General features: G+C 46.7%; 1 protein-coding gene across 2 annotated transcripts in view; it reads left to right on the top strand.

Annotated features, from left to right (window-relative positions):
* Nucleotides 1-2,673: 2,673 nt before the first annotated feature.
* The window catches only part of LOC119173973 (metabotropic glutamate receptor-like), a 76,269-nt gene continuing 65,341 nt past the window's right edge, over nucleotides 2,674-13,601 (top strand). For both annotated transcript variants that reach the window (XM_075894962.1, XM_075894963.1), the window contains exon 1: nucleotides 2,674-2,740. The gene's annotated coding sequence lies outside the window, so the exon portion shown is untranslated. The remainder of the gene's footprint in view (nucleotides 2,741-13,601) is intronic.

Below are 13,601 nucleotides of genomic sequence, written 5' to 3'. Positions count from 1 at the left end.
TTCCTGCTGAAGCCCATGGTGACTGGCGACAGGCTTGCACGAAAGCCACCGCCGAGAGTATGTAGGACGAGGTAGGCACAACACGAGTGTCGTCACTGTCACCTACAGCCATCGGGTGAACGGAGACCATGAGCGTGTGGGCTGGCCTCATCTGGTGACAAAGACTGCCTAGCTGTGGGGGCATTAGGAGCAGCTGGGCATTCAGAGTGGAGCCGACGTCCTACGGCGCCTGACAGTGGCGGGCCCGGCTGCGAGGGAGGAGCCGTGTGGTGTCTTATTCAATCCAAGAGGCAAAAAACAATGACAGAGAAGAAAAAGAAGAAGCATGAGTAACGGAAACGACTAGGATGGAGATGATCGCGGGACCGAGGGAGGGCGGTGGAGCTAACGACCACTTCCCGCGTGCGTCTGTGCGGGTGCCCCAACGCGCGCGAGAGATCGACAATCATTTCTCTCTGGTCAGGAGACGACTGGTGTGTACGTACGAGTGATTGCCTCGTCGTCAGGCCTTACGCGGAGGACGGGGAGGCGATTGCAGAGAGGGAGAAATCTTAACATTTTTTTTTTCATTTCTGAGTAGTTCTTTTTTCGCGTGCCATGTGGCCCCTTCCCTTGCAGTACGATGTCTCCTACAAGAAAGGTCACTGCTCGACACACGGCGACTTATACGATCGTAAATACAAACAAACCAACGATCTCGAAAGTGACACCAAGACGGGCCAAACCAAGAACAGAACAGGCCAGAAAGCATTTCTCGTGTAGCTGCAATGCAGCAGTGCAACTGTAGTTTGCTGAAACACTGCCGTTTCGCAGTAAAGAGCTCCGGGAAAGCATGCCTCTGCGTAGGGCACCGTCCTCGGCTTCTCTTCACCTTCACTCTCTCTCTTTACTCCGCCTCATCAGAGGTTGTCCGCGCTGATTACCACGTATCCCTGTTTCCGACATGTGTCCCCAGCGGCAGCGCAGACGACTGAACACCGGTATAAGCGAGAAAGATTCGGGCAAAAAATAAAAAAGTAAAGGAACTGCGCTCTTCTGCGCTTCACCATCTTCTCAGTGACATCTTGCTATCGCTCTCTGTACACTGCCTACTCTGTCTTTGGGTGGAGCTCTCTTTATTCTGCTAGTTCTTTTCTTTTACTTTTATCTCTCTTGAAGACTTGAACGTCCTACCTCCCAAGAAGCAGCCGAGTCTCTCCGGATAACTAGGGGCTCCTCATATTGATGAATAGAAGAAAACTGGGAGACGATTTAGTCTATAAAACGCGCTGTTGTCTCCCTGTCTTACATCTTCCTCCCTCTTGCTCATAAAAGAGGAGGTACACTTTGTCATCTAGAGGTATACGAGATTTTCCTGCACGCCTCTCTCGTCCTTTGAACGCACTCGCTTAGGTACCGAGAACCTGAAACAGGCGACGCTTTTTCGCAAATCATAGAGGCATAAAATGTTGGTATCCCCTTCAGTAATGTCCAAAGTAACCTAATAATCTGTATATACAGTATCATGCCTGTATTTCTAAATCAGATAGCACGGAGATGGGCTGGTTAACAACTAGAAAACTGATTTTGTTTTATTTGGCCTTCGTGTTTCGTGCATCGCGGCAGGAAGGTGACTCACTCAAGGTTTAGGTGTCAGAGATTAAAAGGAGAAGGTACGCATTTATTAAGCATATGATTACAAAGGATGTATAGGATCTCAACATATGTGACGAATAGGAGCCATTTATAAAATCAGTGCTTCTACTACATTTCTGTCATTATTCTGTTTATTTTGCGCGCTGTGACAGAGACAAACGTATATTTACTACGCGAACATGTATTTATATTCTCAGACAAGAATATGCATTGCTGTCGAAGAAGCCGTGACTACAGCTGCTTCTTTTAGTGTTTAATACTAATACCAATTAATTTTTGTTTGCGATGAATAACATATACACGCCAATTGATCCCTGTCCAATGGTCTCGTAGCGCAAAAAAGTAGACTGTGACCCAAGTTTTCTGTTTCTTATCGGTGACGCCGCGGGCGAAAACGGTCTCTCCTTTCACGAGCGACCCACGCGTAAATAAAGGCAGGCCGTTCCTTTCACAGAGCAGGGCATTCAACAACAGGTGCATCGTTTGGGGTATTCAATGATCGCCGGCATCCCTAGTAACGGTGATTTTCGATTCGTAGTCGAGCACGTTACATAGCTTTTAACTTCTTGTTTTTTTTGTGTGTGTGTGTGTGTGTGTGTGTGTGTGTGTGTGTGTGTGTGTGTGTGTGTGTGTGTGTGTGTGTGTGTGTGTGTGTGTGTGTGTGTGTGTGTGTGCGCTCTCACCATAATACGATACCACGATGAGCGGAATGATAATTGATATTGTAGAATTTGGCATAACACACAGAGAAAGTTAGTGATAGACAGTTTATTCGCTGAGTACATGGGAGGTATTCCGGGCAGCATGCCAACACATGCTACTTTTGCTGTTCAGTGTTGACTAAGCACTGCTTGTCTTCACTCAACGCTGCTTGCACGTATGTAACTAAAGCAAGACAAAGATCCATACAACGTATATTTTCACTTTTAGTATACCATACGTTGTCATTCATTGCTAATACTATCAGTAGGTTTGTGCTATATGCCAATATATTTGTATTACACGTTTTTTTCACGCATTCATTTTCTTTTTTTTTTTCAGGTATAACCACCAGGCTGCCTTCATGTCTCCTCTAGTCAATCAGAGGCTGGATTCTCCAAGGCTTGTAAGTGACGTTTACATCTCAATTTTCTCAGTCGCTCTCCGCCTCGCTACCTCACACATTTCTATGAGCCATGTTGAAGGCAACATCGAAGCGAGTGTTTCGGAGCCGGTAGCACTTCAACCAACACACAACAGGGATATATTTCGTGATGTGAAACGCTCAGTACAAAAACTACCCGCTGCGGGCTTAAGAACGAGAAACAAGGAAACAAGTGCAAGGAAAAGCAGGTTAGCCAGTTCTTAGGCTGGCTGGCTACCCTGCGCAGAGGAGACGGGTCAGGGGATGATAGAAAATAGATGTTAAAAGAAATAACAGTAAAGTGTGAGGACAGGCTAATAAACTACAATGAAATAACTAAGGCTTTAATATCTGGCTCGAAGGAGTTTCGCTCCACCTAAACAAATAATGTAGAGCCCAGGCTACCACCTGGTGCCAGTTACAGACTAACGCTTGTCCAACCCCGCTAGCGTATTATAGATTTCGCCCAGAGATCTATCACGACAGTACCTGCAAAATATACTGTCTAGAACCTTCTACATTAAAGAACGCGTTCCGGGAATGTGAAACAAACGCTAAAGGAAATACTCACAATTGAGTATTTGGTGAGCTTGACCGGTGAGGTGAGCTTGACCGAGGCCCTGCACAACTCTCCTACCAAATCTGGGCCACCCAGCAGACGCGCGAAGCGGCAACTAGGGATGCTTTGGACATCCTGGCGTTCACCTAAGCCCGGGTGGTGAAACTGCAGGGCACTCAATGAAAAATGTTTGTCAAGCATTGGGATTAGCCCCGCCGCGGTGGTCTAGTGGCTAAGGTACTCGGCTGCTGACCCACAGGTCGCGGGTTCAAACCCGGCTGCGGCGGCTGCATTTCCAATGGAGGCGGAAATGTTGTAGGCCCGTGTGCTCAGATTTGGGTGTACGTTAAAGAACCCCAGGTGGTCTAAATTTCCGGAGCCCTCCACTACGGCGTCTCTCATAATCATATAGTAATTTTGGGACGTTAAACCCCACATATCAATCAAATCAGCATTTGGACTCATGTGCACGTGAATCAACCGTGCATCTGAAAGCATTACAGAAATCTGTGGGATGTTGTGAAACTGATTGTGATTTTCGCTTTCTAGTTCCTTTAAATCGCTCTTCTTGTACATAGATCACTCACGTACGTTAGCCAGGGGCGTATAGGGAGGCATGTGAACCACGCAAGAGTAAGCAGCAGCGCCCTCACCGACATACCGTGAGCACCAATCGCGTTTCGGTTCCGCACCGTGGACGGCCAATTCGATCGACACTCCATTGGTGCGATTGAGCACCTGGAGCGAGCACACACGGAGGTTCTCGTTTGGCAACACCAGGTGGCCCGGGCTGTACGCATTGGCCCCTCCGTCAGGTTGTATCGCTTCCACTCCGGAGATCGCTGTGCTCAATCAGCAAGCAGCAAACGCCCGTCCGCTCGGCCGTGTCACAACTTTGCCCCACGTAGAGCATAACGCGAGTCGCCACCACATAAGCGGTTCGTTACGTGGGAAAGTTTCGCACATCGCCCCTCTACAGATGCATGGCATCCACGGCCGATGACGTTGCCCGACATGAAAGAGTTTGGAGGAGAGTCCCCACTTCGCAGTAGAGTGCACCAGCAGAACGTAATCAATACTGTGTGCTCTCCGCTGGAAATGGCATTCTGTTGCGAAACCATGCAGTGTTGCGAATTCAGCGTGAGATGGAGGAAGCGAATGAAAAGAAAAAGCAAAAAACACAGCAAAAATAAAAATGGAAGGGTAGGGCCTTTATTCCGGCTGTAATACACCTAAGCAAAGCTTCAGGCATTACAGCTGAGCAAAGGGTTGAACGGTGGTGCAGATTACTCTATTGAACGATCGCGTACTGCAACCGGAAGGACGTCATTGACAAAAAAAACCGTATCGAAAGCGTAGGGGAGACCGTTTTGATATTTGGTCTCACATTATTACATAGCCAAATTAGTACGAAAGGAAGACTGACGCAGAAAGGCCAGGCAGACAAGAACACGACTCTTTAGCGTCTTCTTTGATCGGATTCGCCTCATTTATATCCCTCATCATTTTCCCTAAATTAACTTTACTATATAGAGAGGGATTGAGAGAGAGAAAATAGAAAATTTCACGCGATGTTTCTGCTTACGCTGAGCAGAACAGCGCAGGTGCCACTGAGTTTAAATGTACATACTCGTGGTGTGCGGCATAAACGACCCATGTGCCACCATATGCACTCGTATATGATGAGTGGAAGGCTATTACCATCGTATTTTACTTCTCATTCGATTGCATTGAGCCCCCCCCCCCCCCATCCCCTTACCGAAAGCTATGTCTCCGAAATCGGTCCACCTATTGATCCCACCTTGCCTCCGAGACTGATCTACCTGCAGATCCCACCGTTCCTCTGAGAGTGGTCCATTTACTGATCACACCGTGCCTCCGAGATCGGTCCACCTCTTACCAAGTAACGATGGCAAGGGACAACGTTGAAGTGACGGCAGTGACAGAGCCCCGATGTTTATGCGTAACTATGACGCATTGGTCTGGTGAAGGTTCTGCCAAACTCGGTGTGCCTATCCATATACGCCGATGATATTTGCCTCTGGAGTGCTGCAGGTGCGTGCACGAATACAGCGGGCAGCAACCCTCACAACAGCCTACCTTCGGAAACAAGGCCTAAATATATCAACTGTGAAGTGCGCGTTGATGGCGTTTACACGCAAACCAATGACGCCATACCCTGTTTACATCAATGGGCAGAGTGTCAAATATGCACGGACGCATCGTTTCCTGGGCATAATAATCGACAAAAGTCTTTCGTGGAGCCCACATTGTGCGTACTTGAAGAAGAGACTGCTATCTATTGTGCATATCATGAAATTCTTGTGCGGTAAAGCATGGGGAACTTCTGTGGCCTCCATGCTACAGCTGTACAGGGCCCTATTTCTGGGTCTATTGCGCTACAGCTTGCCGGTACTGAATAACACTTGCAAATCGAATACTCATTCATTGGAGAGTTTGCAGGGTCAGGCACTGCGTATCTGCCTAGAACTGCCCCGATGCGCTTCTACTTATGCCACAATCATGCTTGCCAAAGACCATCCGGTCAGGACATATATAGTTGTGGATTGCATCAGAGCGCACATTCGACATGCTAGCCGTGTCCCCGACCACCACTTGGCCCTTCTACCTTCCGGAAGACCACGTGCTACGTTTTCAGACGTCATAGCCAAGCACCTAAACAGCATTCCATCAGGATATACACCAGCTGCGAGAACGGCATGCCCTTTGTGGTGCCTCGACCAGCCGCAAGTACGTCTAGAAATTCCGGGAATCAAAAAGAAAAGAAGTCACTCCAAAGTAGCATTGAAGCAAGCAACACTGCTATTATTACATGAGTTGTACTTAGACCGAACGCAGATATACACTGATGGGTCCGTCTCATCCAGCAGCTCATCAGGTGCCGCTGTAATTCCGGCTGCAGAAATGACAATCAAGTTTAAGTTGTCGCATATGACTACATCTACGGCATCAGAGCTTGCTGCTATAAGGGCTGCTTTACAATCTCTCGTTCAAGAACGTCCAGGAAAATGGGTCATATTCTGTGATTTGAAGGCAGCGCTTCAGAGTTTGCAGTCTGCCATGCGTAGGAGGAGCCATGACCAACTGGTACAAGAAATAAGACATTGCCATCATGAAGCTCTAGCACGAGGGCATGATATTATATATCAATGGCTGCCTGGACATATCGGTATTACCGGAAATCAATTAGCCGATGATGCAGCCCGCTCAGCCCATGAAGAAACCCGTGTAGTCCCGATTCCTCTATCAAGGAATGATGCAGCAAGACAACTTTACCTGCTGGCTCGAGATCTCACACGCACGTTCTGGTCGTCTACCAGCTTTCAAAGGTGTCAATTTTCTAAACTGGATCCTTCGCTCAAGCTAAAGCTACCATCACAACTTTCCCGCTCCGATGCGACACTGTTATGCCGTCTTTGGTTGGGTGTTGCATTCACAAAGGTGTACTCCCTTCGCATTGGTATGGCAGACACTCCTACATGCGACTACTGCGGAGATGAAGAAACCATCGAACACGTCCTGTGCAGCTGCGCTTGCTACGACACAGAGCGATGCCAGCTACGGATGGTTTTGAATCGACTTGACCCCAGACCATTTTGTGTGCAGAAGATACTAGGACCTTGGGCATTTGCCTCAGTTGCGCAGAAAGCAACTAAGGCACTGCTACTTTACCTTAAGTCAACAAACCTGAGCGACCGCCTGTAAACTGTGTGTGCTCCCCGAGTGTGCTCGTGATTGTGTGTACCTTCTCATCTTTCTGCAACCTCTTTTCTCCCCTTTATTCCTTCCCCAGTGCAGGGTAGCAAACCGGATGTGCGTCTGGTTAACCTCCCTGCCTTTCCTTGTATCTTTATCTATCTCTCTCTCTCTCTATGACGCATACAGCTTTTTTAACTCTCCCTCAGTTCTTTTTCAACCCACTATTCCCCAACCCCAGTGTAGGGTAGCATACCGGATACTAGCATCTGGTTAACCTCCATGCCTTCCTTTTTTCTCGTCTCTCTTATGACGCATACACATTTGCGTCACTATGACGTTGTGCTGGCATCACAATTATTTGTGATCTGTGACGTCATTGGACAACGTCATCACATCATTATGACTTTTTGAATCGCTCGTGTTGACACCGATGGTCGCTTGTACTGTATTTAAGGCTTTCAACTTATTAATATGTAACGAAACTGTTCTATATATAAAGCACTAAACTTAAGAAATTAAACTCAAAAGACATATTTATGGGAAATGTCCACCAGTTTTACCGTTCCCACCACAATGCGACGCAGTATACGCTACCGATGTTCCGCGTCCTGGAACATTGATATCTTCTAGGCTAAAACGTGGCAACAAGTACGGTTCCTTTCTTTAAGAGTGGTGACATCGAGTCGTTCTTGGGAGTTCTGTGGCGTGTTACCCGAGCTCAGAAGAAGACAAAGAAAGAAAAAAAAAATCTTTAGAGAAGAATGCCTGGGGATGTTGAGGGAACAGGGGGACGCGTTAGCCAGGGTGAGACGACAGTGCAGGAACGACCATAGGGAAGAGGAGAAGTAGAGGGAGGATAGAACGTGCGAAGCATGCAGGGAGGGAGGTAGGAAAGCAGCAGGCGGCGGCGTCGTTTCGTCGTCGCAATCCAGGTGTGTCGCAGATCGATAGAGCGCATTATCCGGACCGCTTTTCGATCAGGTCCATCGATTGACCGAGGGGGAAGGAAAGAGAGAGGACGAGAGAAGAAAGGAACGGGACAAATAAAGCCGCTAAGCAGAGCTAAGATGGAGAGCCGGCGAGAGGCGAGGAGTGGGAATGAGTAAGAGAAAAATTTGAAGTTATAAAAGGACCAGGGGGTTGGCGGCGTGAGGGGAAGTTGGAGAAGAACAGGGGAGAGAGGGAGTCATGAGTCTCGAGAGTCGTTTTTAGCAGTCCAGCTGTGGGCAAGAGTACTAAGAGGGAACACAAGAGAGAGATGAGAAAAGGTCTGCAGAGGAAGTGTAAAGGCCAAAGGCGAGGAGGTCGGCGTAAATGCAAGAAGGAGGAAGAAATGAGAGGGGAAAGTTTCCCCACTTGCGAAGATGCCTTCGCGGGAGATGTCCCTCATTTGCATGGCGACATTCATTTCTCCAGGGCACGGAAGTACGGGTCCTGCTACCTTGTTGAGGTGTTTGCTTCATCGTGGATCATTTTTTTCCTTCTTTATTTTTCTTTCTCTATGTCACTAACAGGGTCATTTGCAGTGCTTCGTTAATGAATAATTAATAACTGGAAGAAACTCGGGAAAGAAACGAAAACGCGAAAGGAGGGCTTCGGGGTGCGGCGATGCAGACCCAGGTAAAAGGTCCAGGCATGTGTGCAACCGCAGATGGCGCAATTATGAACGAAACCGAAACCCGCGAGCAATACTGTTCTCTGGACGTCGTTGTCACGTGCGTGGTCGTTGGTCATTTGGTAGTTCTTTCAAGATTGTAGCTCTTTGCGCTTTTCGTTAACTGATGGCCGAGAGATAGAGATACAACATTTATTTTTAATAAAAGTGGTTCTTCGCGGGTGGGGACCTCTATCCAAGGCTCCACTAGCTATAGCGGCTCGGTGGGCCTGACCCTAGGTCGCCACTTGGCTTCCAAATGTCCATTCGGATAGTCGCGCCTTCTACGACCATGCTTGTATTGGGCGTGTATATGGCCTATGTAAACAGTGACGGGTCGCTCTGGACAGCTCTAGGTTACATGCGTTAGTGTAGGAGTATCTCCGCACCACGGCCATGTGTTGGCGTATCTCTGCACGCACATGATGTGAAGCTTATGCATATTCGGGAATGTATTCTGCAGGCGGCTCCAGTGCTGCACTTGATGTATGGTCGAGGTTTTTGTGGGGAAAGGCCTGATGACCGCGAGAACCAGTACAGTGAGAGAGATAGAAAGACGAATAGAAATTTCTCACGAGAAAAAAAAAAAACTCTGGTGAGCTGGATTCGAACGCGAGTATTCACGATCCGAAAATGGGCATCCTAACCATGGCACTCACTTATCCAGGTGCGAAATATCGTAGGCCCGTGTGCTCAGATTTGGGTGCACGTTAAAGAACCCCAGGTGGTCAAAATTTCCGGAGTCCTCCACTACGGCGTCTCTCATAATCATATGGTGGTTTTGGGACGTTAAACCCCACAAATCAATCACTTATCCAGGTGCGCTTGTATAGAATAGCATCTTATTATATGTTATAGCAATGTGGCGTGAAATGGAAGTGAGTGTTAGGAGAATGGAAAAGAGGGGGCAGAGAGTGATGCAAAGCGTAAAAAGAGAAACTGACAAAGAACTTTATTGGGTCGCGACAAAAGCTACTCTTTTAAAAAGAGGGAGGACCACGAACCGGCAAGGTTTGGCGAGATAAAGAAAGGAATAAAGTAAAAAGAGATATCAAATAAAGAAGCGTACCATAAGTAAAAAAAAAGAGAAATATACTGAAAAGGAAAGAAAGACATAAAAATAAAGTGTACTAAAGAGAGAGAGAAAGATATAGAAACGAAAAAGAAGCAAGAAATAGAAATAAATACAAGAAAGAAAAAGAAAGAGCGAGTAAGCCGAGTAATTAAATAAAGAAATGGAATTGAATGGAGAATGGCGTAAAAACGAAGAGGGAGAAGGAAAGATAGAAAATTGACCCCGTATCTGCATGTTTCACTGCAAATGTCGTTGAAAGACGACAGTATTGCGTGTGGAGAGAGTGAACAAAAGATTTATTTGGTGATCTGCGCGAGAGAATCGGTGAATTGTATTCTAGAAGCGCTGCGTTAGAGAGTCTTGATCCGTGCAGCGAAGGCGAACGAGGGCATCGAGGCAGGTTAGACACAAGCGCCATCTGGCAGTTATCTTCGAAAACGAAGGAAGGCGTGCGCGCCCGCGGAGAAAGATACGCGCCAGTCTCGGAGGTGATAAGGTGTAGAACGCAAAGCGACGGGCAGGTGACACCACCGTGACGTCGTAGCAAAGCGTTGAAACACTTGCCTTTTTGAGCATCGCGTTGCACTATCAGTACAGTGTGTTAAACTCTACGGTCCTTAGCATTACTTGTGTGTGCCTTCTTTAGTATAAAGACACACATACATAATATTTACGTGTTGTAATCATGCCTCAGCTATGCGCAATAATTTCTTTTAATTGACAATTGCACAAGTATGAACGCTGAAACTTGATCAATATTTGTGGGCGCTGCGGATGGGGTTGGCCGTTTGAGGTATCATTTGGTGCCTTTTGGAGAATCGTTACCGCGGACAAACACAAATGTACAGACAGACCAAAATTTTGGCGTGGAAGGTCCTCAAGAAAGACTATCGTCTTTAAAATAACGAGAAGCAAAGGAGACCACCCAGCTCTGCCCTTTCCTTCAAGCTTAGCACCCCTTCAGGCATGGCACGACCATGTATACGTGGGCTGGCTGTTTCATTTTAAAGGGGCTGATATATCGAACCTTTCCACATCGAACGTCTACAAATAAACAGGCTGGGTAAGCTCAGCTTTTGACAACTGGCATTATTATTATTATTATTATTATTATTATTATTATTATTATTATTATTATTATTATTATTATTATTATTATTATTATTATTATTATTATTATTATTATTATTATTATACACAAAAATACAAAGAGACAAAATAATTGGGGATGGGAACAAGCTGACAACGCCTGCCTGCTTCTTTTGAAAGGGGAAAACAGAGGAAAGGAAATGTAGGAGGGAAGAAAAGAAAACGTGGTTGATTCCCCTTTTTAGGAATCGGTATAACACAGCAGTGAAACTTCTCCACGCGAAGATAGCCGAGCATTCATTGTGCATTTTAACGCCACAAGGACGAAGGAAAGAATGCTGCAGTAACAAATTGCAGTGTCACGCAAAGAAGGGCAAGCAGTGCGAAGCTTGCAGTACACACCTCAAGCAGAAAGCACGCACAGAAGGAGCATGTACTGGATGAGCACGGAAAACGACTGTCACAATTCGACACGTAAAGTGTGCTTCCAAAACAGAAAGAAAGGCGTACGAAACGAACGCACAAGTGTACTCCTGTACGAGCGCGAACAACGGTCGCAATTCTTACTTCGTGTATGAGCAGCGCGCTCCTTTCGTAAACACGGCCGTGGCAGCGAGCGAAGTGACGTTCGTGCTCTCTTCAACTACTGTAACTTCCAAGCAAGTTTGCGGAGGAAGCAGAAGAGGTACAGAGCACCCAAATCATCAGATAAGGGCGTGCGCGTGCGAGTAAGGCACAACGCTAAATGACATTTATACGCACTTTGACCAAGTCATCTAGAGGCACCTGAGCACACCGACGCGCGTGGTGGCTCGGCACAGCCATCTTTAGATCGCGCCTGCACAACGTGCGCTCGTCGTGCCATCACGGTACTAATGACGAAAACGTGGTGAAGTGCCGAGCTCTAAGGACTGCCAGCAGTACATTGCCTATATAAATTGCTCGCCGTTAACTCGTTGGGCAAGGGTCGCTCGGTGGCTTAGCGGTTAGCGTCGTTCACTGACGAATGCGAAGTCACTTGTTCGACGCCCCGCTGCGAAAGTTTTTTTCTCATTTTTCTAAGATGCGTTAGTAAATATTTTACGTCATATTCGAGGCGGAAATGCGTCACAAAGCCATGGTGAATCCCGGCATAGAACACTTAAGGGTTGAAAGAAAATAGGAAATACAGAGGAAAACTGAGACGTGAACACATGGCCCTTGGTGATTGCTTGTTTGCAAGAGGATGTGCTACCAAGTGTGACCAGACCCACAGAGCCCTATTAGCTTTCTTCAACTAAAGCCGGCTTGGCCCCGCGTTTATAGGCATTTTGGTACTAAGAGAAAGATTAGAAACCAGTAGCTATATATGCTAGCAACATATTTGTCATTGTAATTTACTCATATTTTCTCTTTTCTTACCTTATATATTACTTTTTCTTTCTTTGCATTTACATTACCATTACTTCCAACATCATCATCATCAGTAGCAGCAGCCTGACTACGTCCACTGCAGGACAAAGGCCTCTCCCATTTTCCACCAGTTAACCCGGTCCTGTGCTTGCTGCTGCCAATTTATACCCGCAAACTTCTGAATCTCCTCTGCCCACTTAACCTTCTGTCTCCCCCTAACCCGCTTGCCTTCTCTGGGAATCCAGTCAGTTACCCTTAATGACAGCTGTTATCCTGTCTACGAGCTGCATGCCCGGCCAATGTCCATTTCCTCTTCTTGATTTCAGCTATGATATCCTTAACCCCTGTTTGTTCCCTAATCCACTCTGCTCTCCTCTTGTCTCTTAAGGTTACACCTACCATTTTTCTTTCTATTGCTCGCTGCGTCGTCCTCAACTTAAGCTGAACCCTCTTTGTAAGTCTCCAGGTTTCTGCTCCGTAGCTAAGTACCGGCAAGATACAGCTGTTATATACCTTCCTCTTGAGGGATAGTGGCCACCTACCTGTCATAATTTGAGAGTGCTTGCCAAATGTGCTCCACCCCATTCTTATTCTTCTAGTTACTTCAATCTCGTGGTTTGGCTCTGCGGTTATTACCTGCCCTTCCAACAACGTCCTCTGTATTTTCCTTGGCATCGTTGTCTGTTAGTTATCATTAGTATTGCGTCTAACAAAGAAAACGAGAGCTTGTACATTGATTGACTCAGGACGTTTCTTGGCCATGGAGATGGATTCTTGCTGTGCAAGTTTGGTGCCGGCATAAGCAGCTATAAAGCTTGTGATAGAGTGCCTTTCGAGAGTTTAATCATGATGTGCTTTATTGTTCTTGGTTATTTTCTGTTGACTGCACTTATGCCATTAGTAGCATGGTGCACGCATTGCTTCCGAAACCTCCATCTGTTTCTCTTACAGCACAATGGAACCAATTGTTAGTTCCTTCACATTTTAAAGCCGCTCACCGCATCCACTTCTGAGTGTTGTGTTGCTGTTTTCTCTAACGTCAGTTCTGGGTCACATTTTCGTTAAAGTGGCCTTTCTTAGTAAACCGTGGAATACGATTTACGAGCGGACTTGTTTCGAAGGTCCCGTCACGCCGAAATAGCTTCACGGTCCTTCTTTGTATCGTCATCTGCAAGACGGGCAAAAAAAAAGTACATTTCTTTGAAGGGGGACCATTTTACAGCAAGGCAATTTGCTTGCCGAATGGCACCTCGGTGCACGTTTGCAGATGCTGTTATTTTGTACGCAAAACAAAGCACGCATTAGGAACTTTCTCATTCTGTTCACTCCTTTCCTAGTTTCTCCTTCATTCGCC

The sequence above is a fragment of the Rhipicephalus microplus genome, chromosome 5 (genome assembly GCF_043290135.1).
Source record: "Rhipicephalus microplus isolate Deutch F79 chromosome 5, USDA_Rmic, whole genome shotgun sequence".
In the NCBI taxonomy this organism is placed as follows: domain Eukaryota; kingdom Metazoa; phylum Arthropoda; class Arachnida; order Ixodida; family Ixodidae; genus Rhipicephalus; species Rhipicephalus microplus.
The sequence above is the reverse complement of the archived record's forward strand: the minus strand, read 5'-3'. Positions and strand labels throughout refer to the sequence as shown.